The sequence below is a fragment of the Labeo rohita genome, chromosome 15 (genome assembly GCF_022985175.1).
Source record: "Labeo rohita strain BAU-BD-2019 chromosome 15, IGBB_LRoh.1.0, whole genome shotgun sequence".
In the NCBI taxonomy this organism is placed as follows: Eukaryota; Metazoa; Chordata; class Actinopteri; order Cypriniformes; family Cyprinidae; genus Labeo; species Labeo rohita.
Window position 1 is genome coordinate 26,347,753 of NC_066883.1, and position 20,035 is coordinate 26,367,787.

The 20,035-nt window shown below is 35.9% G+C and overlaps 1 long non-coding RNA gene across 1 annotated transcript in view; it reads left to right on the forward strand.

The window, feature by feature from the left end:
- LOC127177562 (uncharacterized) overlaps window positions 1-18,858 on the forward strand; it is a 28,608-nt gene extending 9,750 nt beyond the window's left edge. The window contains exons 3-4 of the long non-coding RNA XR_007829247.1: window positions 18,560-18,638; window positions 18,734-18,858. This is a non-coding gene — a long non-coding RNA (uncharacterized LOC127177562). The remainder of the gene's footprint in view (window positions 1-18,559; window positions 18,639-18,733) is intronic.
- Window positions 18,859-20,035: the final 1,177 nt, after the last annotated feature.

The window sequence follows — 20,035 nt, forward strand, 5'->3', positions numbered from 1 at the left end:
TTTGGAATGCCAAAAGAACACATTTTTCGTACATATTGTTTGCCAATCATGTTATTTTTAATTTGCTTCAAGAAAATAAAGATGGACCCTCAACTAGGAGGAGTCATGCAATACCAGGTCTATCAAAACTTCTTGCAACCCTTCATTTTTCGGCCTCCAGTTTGTTTTAACATACTGTGGCTTCTTTATTTCTTTATTCTTTATTTTCAACTATACACTAATTTGTGCTGCGCTTGGTATATTGTGTTGGTCGATGTGTAAATGAGATGTTGCATCTGTGTTCTTTAATTTGCGCATTGTCAGTAAATCACCCGCAGAAATTTCCACGCCCATCTGCGCTGTTTTGGAATTGCGCTTTCGTGCTAATTTGCCCTGTTTAGTAAAACTGGCCCTAAATATCAGATACAGTTTGATATTTCAGTTACATTTTTACTAAAACGTGAGGATAAATTTGTAGTTGAGACTGCAAGATCATTCACAGAATTTTTTAGCTGAAAGACTCTTTTGTGCTATGCAGACCAGTGACATGTTTGTTCTGAGCTGAGAGGGATAGACTTTTGATGGAGCTGTATGATGTATGACTGAAAGAGAGCAGCGCAGCTCAATTCCATCTGGGTTTGCCGTGCATCCACATGGCCAGTCTTCAGGACCCTGCTTCTGTCAGTCAATGGACCCCTATCTCCCTTCAACACCTTCCAATCACAATAGCCCTGGGAGGCAAAGAAAGAGCACTGTCCAAACAACAGACCCAAACCTTGTCAAAAATACTTCAATCCCGTCGGGCATGATTTCAGCAAAGCTGTTTCAATGAGCAGCTATGATGTATTCCATAAGAAAAAAAAATGCACACACGAGGGAGACGAAACCAAGCTGCCATAGATATGATACATGTATTCATCAAAACCTCTCACAGCCTTAGAGTGCAATTAATCTGGGATTAGGTGGGACAAAGCCCAGAGTCAAATCCCCTTCTCTCTTTAAGTGTCAGGACCCCATCATGACTGAAATTCCCAGCCTGTGGCTTTGAGAGGGAGGGTGTCGTGTTTTAATAGCTTTTGGTTGGTGGGTTATTCACACAGGTGCTTTGACTGATGTGTGACGGGAGTGATGAGAAGCGGGAGTCTGTCTTATATTGATCTGCCACCTTGTATGACAGATCATGGAAGAGGGATGGCTTACATATGACTAGATATTTTTCAACATCTTGCAGCATTGAGTGGTTCAGGTCATTTATTATATTCTGCACAAACATGGTCGAGACTGTTTTTTTAATGTCAACATGAAGCTCATTTTATGTTGATCAACTGACACTGATGATGTCAGCTAAATTAGAAAGTTGCTTCAAAGAAAACTAATATTCCGTATTATCAACTGACTTCGGATGAGAACAAAATTTGAACTGAACCGAGCTAGATAATGGTAATAACTTTGCAATATCAACACCTATTGAACTAAACTGGATCAACACTGAATTTAATAAAGACACTATTGCCTTCTGTAAAAATTCTGTGAATTTATGTGAAATCTTTTTTATTAATCGTCTGATTAATTTTAAAACATAAAACATGTTTATTAAATTTAATCTGCTCTGAAACAATCTATACCTACTAAGTAAAGCACTATATAAACAAATGAGATTTGTCCAGGTTTGATTGGGAAACTTGTACGAATAAACTGAAGTGAAAAAAAAAATATATATATATATATATATATATATATATATATTGTTGTTGTTGTTGTTACTTCAGTGACACAGAATAATAATCAGTAGTCATGGTTTTGCAAAAAAAGTAAAATAGTAAAAACTATGTATGCATTTATTTATTTATGTTTTTTGTTAGTGTGGTGAAAAATTGCACAGTTCTTTGCACAGTGGTGTCAGAATTTGCAGTTTGCAACTGCAGAAAAAGCTAATGTTCAAATTTGTTTTCTGACTTTGTTGACTCTAAATTGTTGATAGGATTCTGTGACATTTATGCATTATTTACAGGTTTGTGCTCAGTATTTGTGATACTGGAATATTTTATGTGCATGCTTTTTAATTCTAATTCTGACTGGTATTTTGTCAAATTTATCATAGAAAATGTTCCTATTTTGTTTACCTGTACTGTATTGAAACATGAATTTTAAATTGTGATTTTTTTTTTAAATTTGTTTCAATCAAGAATTGATCAAAAATGAATCAAAAATGCTAAAAACGGAATGAATCGCAGTTTGGTAAAGTATCATTCAGTAATTTAAAACATACACTATAAACATCAAATTACTTACATGCATTAATTATTCGAGATATAGTGAGGCATTGTTCACGCCCTTCATAGTTTACTGACATGTTCATGTTATATATAGTTTTATTAATATATTTACTTCTTATGCAAATCCTCATCCGGTGTAATTCACGCAGCAGTGGAGTGGCTTTAGCACGTCTCTTATTTGAGTGTCCCTTTTGAAATCATACACTGACTGTAAATTGTTCTAATGATGTGTTCGCCATGCACCCTCCCTCAGGTGCTTCTCCAGTCTCGCTCCTCACATCCGTTCTGATGGCCCTGTTTTTTCCCCACTCCTCCTTCTCTTCCTCTCATCTCCTCCTGTGTGCTTTTCGGTGTCAGCGGAGTGTGGGCTAACAGTGGAACAGAGCTTTTGATGTACAAAGAGCTATGTTTTCCGCTACAATAAAGATGGAGAAACACACCCACTCCTTTACGCGCAAACATCAAACACACATCAGCAGATATAGGATAAGAGAGCGGTGGGCTTCAGACTGACAGCTGCAGATCAGAAATGGGAGGTGTCAGAAAACATGAACACATTTGTGTTGCCTGTATCATCTGCATGGACATCTTTTCTCTCTTTATTCTTCAGCTTATGTCAGAATAGCTTTGTACTTTGCAGGAGCAATTGCAGAATGACAAATGATTAGCCCCTAGTTTTAAGAAATAATGTGCATTGTCTTGCTGCTCAATATTAGCACTTAACGCAAGACTGATATGGGTCTTATTCTATTCATAAGTGGGGCGATAAATATTGAATTCACATGACAAAGCAGTGCTTATAAAATGTTCATTCTGATTCATTCAGACCTTTGAAACTTCAGGCTTATCAATGACTGTTTTTGTGGTTATTTGATAACTCTTTATGAAACAGTCAGATCTGTTAAATCAGCCTATTCTCAGTTTTTTTTTTTTTTAAAGGTATTTATATGTAATTTTTTCTCCTACATTTTTTGTAAGTTTGAATATGCACTGAAATGTGCTACCTGATCTCATGATGGAAACGTACATGTGAGAGCTTTTTCTCAAGACGCAAAATAAGTACCAGTAAGTACATATCACTGCAGTTTCCAACAGAAATGAACACTAGAGGTGGTAAAACAGTGATCACTTGTAATCGTTTTCGTACATAGTTATAATTACAGCTCCGTATGTTTCGATTTTCAGGCAAAACAAGCTTGCTTGATAGCTCAGCTGGCATGGAATAGGACTAAGAATGTGCAAACCTTGGGTTCGAATCCCGTAAAAAACATGACTCATGATGAAAGAGCGGAAAGATGAGAGATCTGAAAACAAGCTAAAAAAAAACATGTTTGCGATTACATTTTTACGTCACATTCCCTTTCGTTCATGCTATCGGGTAGAATTATGTGTAGTGCAGATGGTGCCCTAGATAGCGTAAGATCTCTTGATCTGGAAAGCATCTGCTTTGTACAAAAATCTGACATCTTTCAGATGTCTGTTTTACATACATTCTAAATCATAAACATCTTAAAGACATCTAATATACGTTTATTTGACATCTGATAGGAAACATCCAATAGATGTATTGTAGATGAGCAAACCCAGATAGCACATGTACGTCTGCAAGATGTCTGTTAAAGATCAATTGATCTGGAAAGCATCTGCTGTGTACAAACTTCCGGCAGATGTCTGTAAGATGTCAGTTTTACATCCATTCTAAATCATAAACATCTTAAAGACATCTAATAGACGTCTATTTGACATCTGATAGGAAACTTCCTAAAGACATATTGCAGATGTGCAAACACCCTAAAAAATACGTCTTGCAGATGTTAATGCAGACGTCAAATAGACATCTCCATGATATTCTTGTGCTATCAGGGACATTATTTTAAAACGTCACAGAGAATTAGACCCAGATAGCACACGTACTTCTGCAAGATGTCTGTTGAAGATCACTTGATCTGGAAAGCATCTGCTGTGTACAAACATCTGACAGACGTCTGTAAGATGTCAGTTTTACATACATTCTAAATCATAAACACCTTAAACACATCTAATAGATGTCTATTTGACATCTGATAGGAAACGGTCTATAGACGTATTGCTGATGAGCAAACAATGTAAAAAATATGTCTTGCAGATATAAATGCAGACATCAAATGAACGTCTCTCAGATGTACTTGTGCTATCAGGGAAGTTATAGAGCCACCCAATGGACATTTAATCTGTTTTGGGGAAAAACAAACACTCTTTTAGTGTCACTCAGTGGACATTTCATGTCAATTATGTCATGATAATATACTGCAATTGTAAGTGTGGACAACAGGGTTTACACAGTCATCGTTTGAGAATATTGTATACAACATGATCAGCTAAATAATTTACTGACTACATGCGGCATGTGGATTTATGTATATACATAAATCTTATAGTACATCCAAACACCTCTATATATATACACACACACATACAGCTATATTATAAACATACCAATACATACAGTAGTCAGCATTTGAAGTGGATCAAAAAATTTCATCAAAGTTGTCCTAGGACAAGAATGGGTATTGTTTTGGTTTTAGGACAACTTTTATGAAAGGTTTTGATCCACTTCAAATGTTGACTACTGTATAAAGGTACATACTGTATATATCCAAACCCCTTGTACATACACATTGTACATATGAAAACATGTTTTTAAACCAGTTCACCAGTTCTGAACACTCCTTCTGTCTGCCATTTATTAGACAAGTAATCCTAGCCAAAACTCCATTGACTGAGACAACGTTGCACTTTTTACGTCGTTTACTGGAGAATCAACCAACCATGGCTTATTTGTGGGTGTGAATATGAGATTGGCTACCTATGCTGTGGCACAGAAATAGCTAGTCATTCTGCTGGACTACAGAGAGAGAGAGAGAGACATGTCCTCCTTACTGTGAACCCCAGAGCTGAAAATAGCCCATGTGATGGGCCGATGACACCGGGTCTGGACGATGAGCGTAATTGACAGAATTCTAGTGTGATTACTGTTGAAGCTGTGGCTAATGAATGCTAAGCACCACTCGTTCCACCCTCCTCTGAGCGCCCAGTGAGGCTTCCTGTCCTCCGGTCATACAGATTGACATGTTATGCAGGGAAGCAGCTCTTCTTCTGAATTCCTAGTGTGGTGTGGTCAGCTTTTGAGATGTATCTGAACCATCAAAACAAAACTTTTTGTTCTCAATGTTGTCACGGGGCTGCACTTTATTCTTAAAAATGTCACAGCCTTTTGAAAATACCAAGCTCAAATTTTCAGAGACCTGGCAAAACAGATTTTATACACATTTTCCTTTTGTTATATTTTATTTGCTTTTTCTGAATTGGGTAAAATCAGGCAAATGTCATGATCAATCACCCCAAAACCAACAGATCCATAACATAAGTTTCCAAATAGTGTTGTTGTTGATAACTAAAACTATGCTGCCCCTAATAGTCGACTAACTGTTAGTCGCGAGAAGAGGCTTGGTCAACCAAAATTTTATTAGTCGCTCAGTCGCAGAACAAAAAAATCCACAGAAACTGGCGGAGTCACACCGTCCGTGACAGACAGATCATTAACAGCTGGTTCTATATGGTAATATAGTACATTGGGCAGGACATCTAAATGCTCAACTATCATTCATCGACCTCAAATATGGCTTTTCATCTGAAAGATGTAAGTAGTAGCAACTTTGGTTACACTTTATTTTGATAGTCCACTTTAGACATTCTACTAACTATAAGTAACTGAGCAACTGCATGTCAGCTAATTCTCATTAATTTGTAACTACATGTCTACTAACTCTCAGAGCAGACTGTTAGGTTAGGTTTAGGATTAGTAGAAGTTGACATATACTTGCAAAGTTTGGATGAGTACTAGAAGATATTAAGCTGACAGTCTACTAATACTCTGACTAGTTGACATGCGGTTGGAAAGTTACTTACTGTTAGTAGAATGTCTAAAGTGGACTATCAAAATAAAGTGTTACCGCAACTTTACATGGCCACTCAATCTAATGTTAACCTAGAAAAATGTGCGCTATGTCTGTGCGGAGTAGTATCGGGCTCACTGCATGACAGATGGAGGTGCTGGTGCGGTCACTTGCTCTTAAAATAATGTCATTTTTGGTCATACATATAAGAGTAATACATTTTTCGAATCTGTAAAGACTCTATGTTCATTCATGTGCACTCACAATAACAACAAAATGTTGCGCTTTTGTAAAATAATGAAAGCAAACAGAATGTGCTTTCTGCAATCTCGGTCTCTGTAAACTTGAGCGTGAAGCTTCGAAACTCTGTGTATACATGAAAAATGAGAGAGTGAAATGTCTACTTTCAAATTAATCAATTCAAATAGAAAACAATTATTCTCAGATTATGGAATCCGTATGAAACATGTAGGCACATCCACTACTGTGGAGATGACGAATCACCGACTTAATCTCTTGAAATGAAAACAAAGAAAGCACTAGTTTATCAATAAATTATTAAAACTTTTATGCAGTCTTCTTGCTGTTTTTCCCTGAAACGTTCATAATTATTATATCTGCCAGTGCGCTGTGGCAAGATTTTTTGTGTGCGCTTGAGCACAATGTAGGCAGTTAAAGGATCATTATTATTATGGTTTATTAAACGTGCAAATAATAGTTGATTAATCCTTAAAATGAATGTCTACTAGTCGACCAGAAAAATCTTTAGTCGAGGATAGCTCTAACTAAAACCTGTAAGAAAGTTTAAGTTAAATGAAATACAGTTGAAATGAAGTATAAGATAAAAGTATTTAAAATAAATAACTGAAACTGAAATAAAAAACCTAAATGGAAATATTAAATTACTGATACTTAAAAAAAAGAATTCAAAACATTCATGCTATAAGTTTATAAATAATTCTAAAGCAAAACTGTTTCCTGTTGTTGTTTTTTTGTTTTGTTTTTTGCCAGAAAACAAACAGGCTTACCCCAAACCCATGTCGTTTGTTAAGTCAAACATTACTATGTCAGACTGGTTCTGGTTCTTACTGGTTTCTTCAGGAAATTCATATTTCCAAATTTTTGATTTATTGAGCTCAAGATTAGGGTCATAGCTGTGTCTGTGCAGCAATGATGACAACAATTTATAGTGCTTTTTTGGGGCAGTTTCATCTTGTTTTTGTGACAGGCGACTTCCTCCAAACAGCTGGTCCTGTTGAGACATGCTTTGACAGGTGCCTGTATCTGGACCTCACCACTGTCAGCCCAGAGGCAATCATAACAAGGGGGTTACTCAAAACCTTACATAAACAATCACTCCAGCCTGCTGATGTCCATGTCCTGGGCTGGAAAACAATTCCAGAATAACTGCTGCGCTGGATAAACTGGATTACACCAACGGTTTGCCTGCAAGAGATAATGCTGCCACGCTATTGGAAAAATGACAATGATTATGTTCTTTTCTCCATATCTCCTTCTATATATTGCATCTCTCTGCGCTTCGTATGACAGAAGAGGTCAAAGGTACACTACATTTACTGTATGTGAACTAAAGTGGTATAAATGCGGGCGCATACTGTCACATCTATTTTTATTCTTCCTCACATTAGAAAGTTATGAAAGATGTGCAAGTTCTTCTTTTATTGGTTTTTCAGTACAAAGCAAATTAACAATCCCTCAATCCTCACCAACAAATCCCTGAGATTACATCCATGCTGAACATTAGTTTTCATAAGATAAATGAAAAGTAATATATATACATAGGCAAATGCAATATAATGGTTCTTTTGATGTTAGAACCATTGCTTCAGTAATGAAATAATAAAATAAAGAATAAAAACTAACTTTATAAATGTTAGCAAACTCAAGCATTTTGTAAGTCAAAAAGTCAAAATCTTTTGAGAATGGCCAGAAAAGTCATCATTCATGGAGTATTTGTTTTCAGTGTAAATAACTAAAAACGAAAATCCATTCCTGTCAGGATTATCCCTCCAAACTCAGAAGCGAGATATTTCTTGCGAACTAAACATTAGGTCTTCTGCATAAAGCATTCATTATTGAGCCCAAGTACCCTCTTTGCTCACCTCCTTATTTGTAACATTTTCTGTCTGACAGCACACACTCGAATGCATCCTGGAGAGGATTTTTTTCTCCAATTAAAATAATGTCACTCTTCAAGTAGACCCCGTCCCTGCATTAGCAGCCCTCCCTTGAACCATGAAATACCCATTTATTACAGAAACATAAATTAAATTCATCTTTCCCCACTGCTCATACTCTCTCTCTCTTCTTGTTTCCATGAGTACACCTAAAAAGTGCTCAGCGCTGAACACTCAGTGAGCTTTACTGGTGTAGGGCTTGAGAGTCCAGCCAGGCATTTGATGGCAGTTTAATCATTATTACTGCTCCGATGTCGGGGGCTCTCTTGGGAGCAGGGATGAAGAACTCCTTGGGAAGATTTTGACGTAATGAGGCTGACAGTCATGGCAGGGGACCTGTAACTGATTGCTTAATGCATGCAGATGAAATGTTAATGGGAAAGCTGCATGTTGAGACACAGCGGTGGAGAGTTTTGCTTAAAACTGCTAACACCCACCCAATACATTCCCCAACACCCAATGACAGCGACAGCAAGCAATTAGGGACATTACAGAATGTGTCAACACTTCTGCAAGTCTAGATCAGACAATACACTATGTGCTTTAATTGTTCTATGAGAACCTTTCACAAAGAGCAAAGGACCAAACAGACAAATCTATTTGTTTTATAGTTGTTAACTGCTTATATATTTTTGTTTGCCATCAACTTTTTAATGAGTTTTGTTGATTTATAATGTAATGTGTTTTATAATGCAAGACGTAAGTTGGCCAATACACATCTGGAGCATCTACTGAACAAATGAATAAAAACATGCAAAGTATAAACTGATTCGAGTTTTATTATTAAAATTATGTGGTTAAAAAAAGGCAGAATTCAAAAAAAAAAACTGAGATATAAACTGTCTAGGAATTACGTGATATAAACTCAGAATTCCAAGAAAAAAGTAAAAATTGCAAGATGTAAACTGAGATTTCTGAGGAAAATAAATTGCAAGATATAAACTCATAATTTGAAAGTAAAAATTCCAAAATGTACAAGTTTTTGAGGGGAAAAGTCAAAATTGTGGGATATAAATTTTAAATTTCTAAGGAAAAATGTCATAATTGTGAGATATAAGCACAGAATTCCAAAAAACACACACACACAAAAGAAAGATGTAACCTAAGAATTTCTGAGAGAAAAAAAAGTCAAAATTGTGAGATGTAAACTCAAAATTCCAAGAAAAAAGTAAAAATGGCAAGATGTAAACTGAGATTTCTGAGGGAAAAAAGGTCAGAATTGTGAGATATAAATTTAAAATTCCAAGAAAAAAAAGTAAAAGTTGCAAGGTGTAAACTGAGATTTCTGAGAAAAAAAGTTCAAAATTGTGATATGTAAACTTAGAATTCTGAGGGAAAAAAAGTCAGAATTGTGAGATATAAACACAGAATTCCAAGAAAAAAGTAAAATATACGAGATGTAAACTAAGATTTTTGAGGGGAAAAAGTCAGAATTGAGATTTCTGAGGAAAATAAAAGCCAGAATTGCGAGCTATAATCTCAAAATTCCAAAACAAAAGTAACAATTCCGAGATATAAACTGAGATTTCTGAGGAAAATAAATTGCAAGATATAAACTCATAATTGAAAGCTGTGAAACTTTCAGTTATGAAGAAACTAATGTGAAAGTTTCTGAGGGGAAAAAAGTCAAAATTGTGAGATATAGATTTAGCACAGAATTCTAAGAAAAAAAGAAAGAAAGATGTAACCTAAGAATTTCTGAGGGAAAAAATGTGAACTGAGATTTCTGAGAAAAAAAATTGTGAGATGTAAACTTAGAATTCTGAGAAAAAAGACAGAATTGTGAGCCGTAAACTGAGAAAACTGTAAAAATTGCAAGAATCAATTGCAAAAATTGTGAGATATAAACTCAGAACTCCAAGAAAAAAAAAGTTAAAATTGTGAGATGTAAATTCAGAATTATGAGGGGGAAAAAACTGTGAGATATGAACTTCAAATTCCAAGAAGAAAGTTTTAAAATTTGCAATGAGAAAGAAAGTCAGAATTGTGAGATATACTTTCACAATTACAAGATTATAACTTGAAAGTGCAATTATGAGGAAAAAAGGCTAAATTGTCAGAGAAAAAAAAAATACATAACTTTTCTTTTTTAGATATTATTCCATGGCAGAAATAAGTTTACATAGTATTTTGCTACGAAATGCGTGAAAGCTGCATTGGTTCATTCACCTGAAGGGTAGACTGATGTACAGCGTTGCCATGAATGACTATGAATATTAGTAAATATCAGTCCACTCTATAGCATGACTGAACAGAAACAAGGATTTCAGAGTTCTGTTAGTTGCAAATAATTGTATAACCTAATGCTATTTTCTGTCTCTTGCACTTAAACCTTATACACTCAGATTTTTAGATTTTTATTAAGAAATTATTTATTATGTTTTTCCAAAAAAGTTGGCTTTTAACAGCTTTTATCAGATTCGGCTTACTTCTGGGGACAAAATTTCCTCAAAGAATAGCTAAGCAAACCCACACACACATCCACACAACCTTTCCAGTTTGAGTGCCAGAAGCAAAAAGCAGCTTTGAATAATAGATAAAATTATAGATAAAAGGTGTGACATTTCCCGTGCCATTCTTCTCCAGTGTTAATAAAAGGCTCTAATAAGAAGGTGACCTTTTTGGAATAGATTTGTAAATGTCACAAACCAAGACCCTCCGAATGAAATTGGCACCTTACACAGAGGCACTGAGAGGAAGGGAATGGGCTTCTTTTGCCTCATAACAAAAGATGCACACGTGCTTCATTTACTGATACTCGAATGTTCACTTGAATCTGCAACCAAACAAGTTTTTAAAAAAAAATTTATATTATTGCTTTTATAAAAATTCAGGTGTGAAGGTTCAAGTGGAGAGAAATGTAGAAATTTCAGGAAGAACACGCTCTCTCTTTTTCATAACAGTAGCTCCTACTTCAGTGATGAATATTTCAGTTGTGTTTTTATGGCCTTCATCGATTATGAACAGTTCAATGACTCATATTGCAGCTGGATATTTATGACTGGCAAAGACAAGGAAGGTCATAAGGTTTTTCCTGTCCACAAGGGCTAACATGAAGGCCAAAGATGCATCTTGTGGAGAGGCTGTGATCTAGGGTGAAGTTTCAGACTCCCTCAAGTTTTCATCACAGAATAATAATGCAGTATTTTCTGTGACCTTCCTTAAAGGTGAAGAGTGTAATTTCTGCACCACTATTTGGCTTCATGCCCATTCTAACTGAAGAGCATTTGTGAGCCAAGTGGATTATTTAATATATTATATATAATTAATATATTATATATTATAAATTTATACAACAGTTCCATAGCACGAGTGTGCAAATACATTAGAAACAACAACTGAGTGTGTTTAAAAACTCCCTTTTGTGTGGAACTACTTCCTTTCGCCAAATCTCACTTTAGAACAAGTTATGTTGCATTGCTTTATTGAAAATGTATCCACGTCATTTTTTCCCATTAGAGCGGTGCGGCCATTTGTAGAGTGTTATGAGAGAAAGATGTACTAAGGGAGTGTGATTACCTGAATGTGATACAGCATTCATTCTTCAGCTCAATCTTCACAATAAAACATTATTTTGAATGTCCACTGAGAAAGCGATATCTTTGTCATACTGTCCTTTCATCTGTTAAGGGTGATTTCCAATGACAGTGCTGCTCAGTACAGTTGTTGTCTACATCTTACAAGGTGTTCTTGAAGGTAAAATAACTTCCTTGTTTACAATCCTGTTTCAGTCTACTTTAATATATAAGACTTTACTGCTGACTAACTCATAAAAGCAGTCTCTTGTCGCCATCTAATTGTGAAATAATGTAAGTACCATCACAAACACACACACAGTTTCCCATTACTAAATAATATTATTTATACAGTGCCTTCCATAAGTATTGGAACAGCAAGACAAAATTGCTTTGTTGAACTTAAGGCAGTAAAGGATGTAAGGATGTAAAAGACTAAAATCTATTATTTTGTTGCAGATCCCTTGCGCGCAATCAGAACAGTGAGTCTGCAACCCATAGACATCACCAGACTCTTGGTCTCATCCTTTGAAACACTTTTCCCAGCCTTTAATGCAGCCAATTCCAACTGTTCCTTGTTTTGGGGAGTTTCTGCTTTTCTTCCTCTCTTCAGCTGGTGAAATTCATGTTCAATCAGATTTAAATCTGGAGATTGATTTGGGTATTCTAAGACTTTACATTTTTTCCCCCTTATAAACTCCTTGACTGAACTGGCAGGGTGTTTTCCGTCATCAACTGCTGTTGTTTTTCTCAGCTGATCAGGTCATTGTTGGCTGCTGATGTCTCTGGTGGTCTCCAAACTCTTGATTTCTCCGTGCCCTTTGGTTTTTCTATAGTTCTAATTGACTTCCTAATTTGACTTCCAAATTGCTTGCTTTTCTCTCAGAGTCAGCTCGCTTGTCTTCATCCTGGTTTGTCTGTGTTGTCATCAAATGCAAGACTCAGAATGTAGACGCAATGGATATAACTGATACGACACATTCCTTGCTTTTAATATCTGAACACATAATGCAAAAGGACCCAGCTGATCACTCAGAAAGACCTGTGAGGCAATCCAATACTTATGCTCACATCAGATAGTGGGATAAACTCTAAAAGTGCTGATCTGAAAGAGCTGGTGAAACATTTACAGTATGTGATGAAACACCCAATAATAAAATGTGACATTCTGTAGTTTTGTCTCATATTAATCTTTTAATCATATTTACAGATTTCTTGACTCCACAGCAAACAGAGCAATTTTGTACAAAGCAAAAGTACAAAGGCAACTCTCTTACATACAGCATTAAACTTACACAAAATATAACTTGATGAGATTTTGCCCTTTAGCCAAAACGATTGGCTCTGGAACAACAATAGATTAATGAGACCAAAGAATACCTGTTTGATTTACTCAAAACTAATTATATCTCATGTTTAACCACTATAGAGACATCAGCAGAAAATTCCATAAGATCTTGCTGAGGTGACACTGCTCTTGGTGGGTTCATGAGTGCTGAATGGCTGCTGAACAAAAATGTCAAAGCAATTTCTTAAACAGATGTTATCTTTATTACCAAACCACATATTTGAATAGTACATTCTCACCTAAAACAGTCTTAAAACTACTTTACATGACACAAAAACATTGTTATTTATAAAATTATAGTGCATTCGGGCATCCGCCATGACACTCACTGTGAGAAATACCACAAGCGGAGTGATACAAATGGTGAAACAGTTGGAGCTCTGTTATCGCCACAATATCACACTCCTGGAAAAGGCTCTTAGCCAGTCTGATCTGAGGACCAGAAAGAACTGTTGTACTGTAGGATAAAGTACACACAAAAAATACACACTTCATCTTTAAGGGAAAGTGAGGAAAAACTGTATACAAATCAAAAGTTATGGGTGCTCAGATATCATAAAACTCCACAGCGGCTGCATATGGTTTAAGACCCTCCCACCTCTTCATCTGCAGCCATAAAAACACAGTTCATTGCCATATGCTTCTTGGATCCATTCGGCTTTCAGACTTCAGTATTAATTCAGTCCGTCTTCATTCAGGGTTCAAAGCTCTTCAGGCTGACTCGGCAGTGCAGGATGGGAGAGAGTATTATGGTGCACTCACGATGCATTTTACATGACTGGACACAGCATATCGTATTAGATGATGGCTCTTGTGTGAGAGAGATGAAGTGTAGCCAGCGGGCTCTGAGCTTGTTTCTATCTTAGTATCAGATGAGGAGGATGTTTAGAACCTGTTGTCTGGGCTGCCATGAACTCGCTTTCCTTTGATTACTGCAAAAGACATGAGCCTGAGAGACTGTTTGTGTGAACAAGGTTGGAATGGGACACTTTCTGTTTTTCTGCTACAATTCCAATTTTTGTCTCTTCCTACAAGCCTCCAAAACATCAAGGTCTTTGTTCTGTGAACACATTTGTGTATGTAATCACCCAGACATTAATTTGGAAAAAATCAGCTCAAAATAGCTATTCGTTCATGAATTAGACTACACTGTAAAAAACAATTTGCTGAGTCAACTTAAAATAATTTGTAACCTGGCTGCCTTAAAATTTTAAGTTCAGTCAACTCAAAAAAAGTTGATTCAGCTTGAAATGTTAAATTATACTAAGTGACAACTTAGATAGTTGATTTGAATCAACTTAAAATTTTAAGGCAGCTGGGTTACTTACCCATCTGTTAAGTTTAGCAAACACAAATATCTAAGTTGTTACTTAGTACAACTTAACATTTCAAGTTGACTAAACTTATTTTAGTTGACTGAACTTAAAAATTTAAGGCAGCAGGGTAACAAATTATTTTAAGGTGACTCAACAAATTGTGTTTTTTATTTTTTACAGTGTACTCCGGTTCTATTGTTTAACTCACCGACTCCATTTGCAGCAGTTCTTGAGCGTAGAGCTCACTGAAGTGGAAGATAATCAGTGAATAACAGCTTATGTAATAATGCAACCATCTAAAATGTAAATGTACATCTGAAGCTCTTTCTGGTCCTGTTTAATTTATTATAATGTGTGCATAATGTATTTTAATGTTTTGCAGTGCTCAGCTGTGTGTATTCGGAGGTCCTTGTTTTTATGCAATATGTACTTTGCTCTCAAGCAAGGTTGTTTTTGCTGAATCCTGCTCTTGAGTGAAGTGGACCCCGGGGCCCAAAACGATGAGAACAGAGTGCCAAAAAATACTACAACATACTTATGTGCCCACAGAGACACCTACGCAGAATTTTACTTACATGCGTGCAAATACGTTCTCATTCTCCACTACACACACACACAAGTGCTGTTTATCTGATAAGACTCATTGTCACTAATGGGCAATAATATTTTATGCTATTTTAGCAGAATAGCTCTCGGGACATATGCCTGGGCTGAGAGATTCACAAGATCTCAAGAAAAAAGGAAGATAATAAAACCATGAGTCATTTCAGCAATTTTATCTTAATTTTTTTTAGTATCCTACTACCTTGATACTATGACATGTTCTTCATTGAGTGTGAGCTTAAGTGGGTGTCAGTGACTCAGAAAAGATGTGTGCTACCATGAACGAAGGTCACAGGTGACTCAGTCTTTATAATGGACATAATGGCAATGGGAACTCTGTTAGATGCATAAGCCTTCTGCTTATATATGTACTTCATCTACTTTCTAATAATTTGTTCTTATATAGCTACATATAGCTGATATAACAATGTTTGTACTGTTTTCATTACTTATCTGTTGAGTTTTTTTCAGTGACTGTAACTGCAGGTCACATCATTACATCAGTCGGTGTCGACAAATAATTTAAAATTGAATCACTTGAATCTTTTGCACAACTGATTCATTCAAAATTCAATCAGTAACTCAGTTGACAGTCTTTGTGAATAATCTCATTCTCTCAATGGATTTATTCAAAACCACTAAATCACTCAGTAATAAAACACCATCACTGCGTGCTGCAATGGTTGCTATATTCATGTTGTAGTATGAACAATGAGCCAGTAAAGACGCGATTCCACTAAAACGATTAATTCGTAAGAGTCATTTGTTCATGAATTTTGTTGTTGTTGAGGTGATTCTTTTCGACGCTATAACCTCCATGAAGGTAATCGTTAAGATGTTCACTACGTGCTGTACTAAGTAAAGGATTCGTCAAACTGATTCAAATTGGTATGTGATTCACTAAGATGATGGATTTGAGAGTCATTTGTTCGTGAATCGGTCTACACTTGTCACGCTACATTTTGTTGTTGCTGTTGAACTATTGAACTATTAATTGAACTATTTGAACTATTAATTGAAATATGTTAAGCTATATGTATGTGATTCGCTAAAAAGATTGATTTGTAAGAGTCATTTGTTCGTGAATCGGTCTACACTTGTTGCGGTGGATTTTGTTGTGGTTAACGCGATTCCTTTCGACGCTAACCTCCATGATGGTAATCGTTAAGAAGTTTACTAAGTGGTGTACTAAGTGAAGGTTTGTTAAACTGATTCAAATCGGTATGTGATTCACTAAGATGATGGATTCGTAAGGGTCTACACTTTTTGGGGTAACGTCACATTTTGTTGTTGTTGTTAAGTTATGAAGTTAACTACATGATGGATTCATGAAGGATTCGTCAAGCTCATTCAAATCAGTCAACTTTTTTAACTATTAATTGGGTCAAAAAAGACTGGGACAAAATTTCAGGCTGGGAAATCTCACACTCATCCAGGCCATTCACAACAACAAATTTTGAAAACACAGACAACAATATTTTTTGTATGGCCATCATCATCATCATCATCATCATCATCATCATCATCATCACATAAAGTTTAAATCCCTAGGCTGGGGCCGTGCAAATATTACATTATGACCAAGTGTTATTGTTTTATCTTGCCTAAATTCTTGCTAATCTTGAATATATCTTGCTAGAAAAATCTAAAATCTTAAAACTGAAGCCTTTTGGCATGATTATGGCTCATGTTTTGTTCTAAGGAAAATTAACCATGGTATTACTAGGCCTATGGTAAAAGTATAACCAGTGTGTTTTGTTTTTTTTGGCAGATTGATTACTATTTGTATAACCAGAGTTTTACTATAAATACCAAGGTGAAACTATATAGTGTAGCAAAACCATTGTTAATTTGTGGTTACCATGGTTTAACTATAGTAACCATATGTTTTTGGTTTTATTTTTAGTAATTTTCATAAGGGTTGTGTTGTTGTCTGCCTTAGTGGCATCTAAACCTGTTTTAAAATGTTGTGAATACTTGTCTGCTAAATCCCTACTTGTTACAATAGTAAATATGTGACCCTGGATCACAAAACCAGTCATAAGCGTCATTTTCTCAAAATTGAGATTTATACATCATATGAAAGCTGAATAAATACGCTTTACATTGATGTATGGTTTGTTAGGATATGACAATATACAACTATTTAAAAATCAGGAATCTGAGGGTACAAAAAAATCTAAATATTGTTCTATAATATTTGTTCTATAATAAGTTCTTCAAATAATGTTCTTAACAATGTATATGACTAATCAAAAATTAAAGTTTTCATACATTTACAGTAGGAATTTTACAAAATATCTTCATGGAACATGATCTTTACTTAATTTCCTAATGATTTTTGGCATAAAAGAAAAATCAATAATTTTGACCAATACAATGTATTTTTGGCTATTGCCACAAATAAACCCCAGCGACTTAAGACTGGTTTTGTGGTCCAGGGTCACATATGTCCTTTTGTTAATTTTGCAGTAAATAACTACTACTGCTAACTTTTGCTAGGAGTTTAATGCTTAACTAAGTAAACAAAGACAAAAGTACAATAGTCTATTTACAGATGTAGGAGCATGCACAAGGCCAATTGCGTTGCCAGTCAAGACTAACCTTATTCATGATTTAATAGAGTTTTTTTAAATGGCGAATTTGGAAATAATTTCTTTAGTACATTTGGCAGACAACAAAAACAATATTTAAAATAAAATAAAATAAAATAAAATAAAAATAAATTGTAGGGCAACGGGCCAATTGAATGCCAGGTCATCGGGAATTCTCCCGTTGCTCCCAATAACCTGTGTATGCGATTTATTAAAACGATTGATTTGTAAGAGTCATTTGTTGGTAAATCGGTCTACACGGTGGAGTTTGTTGTTGTTGACGTGATTCCTTTCGACGCTAACCTCCATGAAGGTAATAATCGTTAAGAGGTTTACTAAGTGATGTACTGAGTAAAGGATTTGTCAAACTAATTAAAATCGATAAAACGTCTTTTTGAACTATTAACTGAATTGTGTTATATGTATGCAATTCACTCAAACGATGAGTTCATAAAAGTCATTTGTTCATGAATTTATCTCTTGCGGTGGATTTTATTTAATAAGAACTCACATTCACAACTCAAATCAGAATTATTTTGCCATGGCGCTGCTGCTGCAGAACGAATTTTAGGAAACTGCATGTACTTTTGAACCTCATTTTCTATGTAGGTCTATCAAAACAGTCTATTTTCGCCCTTCGGTTTATCTAATTCCTAAACATTCAGCGAATATTAACTTCATGACAATAGTGGGTTGTAAAATCAATGTTCATAATGTCCATTTCTGGAAACAGAATTGCGTTGCTGACTGTTTATTGCAATCTACAATTGATCTTTAATGTACTCTATATTGTAGGCTCACCATCTGCATGTGTAAATTTCTCACATACAAATGTCCTACTGAGGTTCGTACATTTTCAAGACACAAACTACTGGTAAGTAAATAGCACAATCAGCAACTGCATTTCTCTATATTATGATACATTCTGCAAGGTCAGTGGTTGATGTTTATTTCCTCTCTCCGTTCCAGTTGAGGAGCCTAAGGTCTGTTGATGAGCATATGTGATTACGTGAGGCTGGAGATGGAAGATGAAGTGTGAAAATGGAGCGACCTGTGGGAGTCTCACAGCCTGCAAAAAATCAATATTACTTTCCTTGAGATCCTCTTTCTTTCAGCATCTGTGAGGTATAGATTCACATCTCCACCATGGAGGTAAGCGTGGACTATGTGTGCCTAGCACTGATGAAATATCTGTGGTGTTTGCTATTGTTTGATCATATATGTGGTAAGGACTGAACTACAGAGCTAAACGGACAACTCAAACCAGCTTCAATCTGACTCTCTGAGCCTAACGGCTGACGTCCAGTCAGTAATGAATAGTTTCAGTCAGTTCAGTCTGAAGGATTGCCAGACAGATGTGTTTTAAACCAAACAGGAGCAAATCTTACACAAATACAATCTCACAACATCATAGTCCCTCAGCCTATGCACCGCCAGGTATATGTCCGAGCACATTAGTCCAGTCAGGTTGAACAAAAATGACACTGAGCATTGCTCAGTCATGGGGTGCTGAGTGTGACTCATTACGCCACTGCTGGCTGCCTCCACAGGCTCAGCCGATAAGGACCGTCCCCCTGCGTGTCCATGGCTGGATGGAGTAATTGGACCGGTGAGGTAAAATGGCCACACAGACTCCAGGAATGGAGAATTAACTGCATATTGACAGCGTTAAACTTGGCAGTTCCCCAGGGCTGAATGTTGATTTTTGAACTGCTGTTTTGCCACAATGAGAATCTAACAGAAACACAAACCTTTATAAATTACGAAGCAGTAAACTCCGACAATAATAAGTACCGTATTTTTGTAGTCTGACAAGGTTAGAGAGTTCTTTCATCGCAAAATCTATCTGGCTCTATTTTTCTTGGAGTTTCTATAAAAAATGCTGGCCAGTGAGTGACGGAGCTGTGTAAAAAGCTGATGCGACTTAAAATAAAACAAGACCTTAAATATAAAGAATGCTTCATCCGTTTCTTTTAAACTGCTGCCAGCAAAGCAAGAATGAAAGGAACGCAGAGACTGCCAGCATTATCCTTGTTAGTGTCTGCAGATAGAATGTTTTACGAGACAAAGGATCCATACTCCGCTGGAGAAATTAATGACTTTCTTTGAAAAGAGGGTCTCGGTGTTGTTATGGAAACCTCCTCTCAAGAGATGCTAATAAGCTCAAGCCAAAGCAAAAGAAGCAGTTTTGAATGTTGAAATAAAACTTGAGCCTGTTTTTAATGCACTATGTTTATAACAGGATGTTGCATGATTACTGCTGCTTGCTAA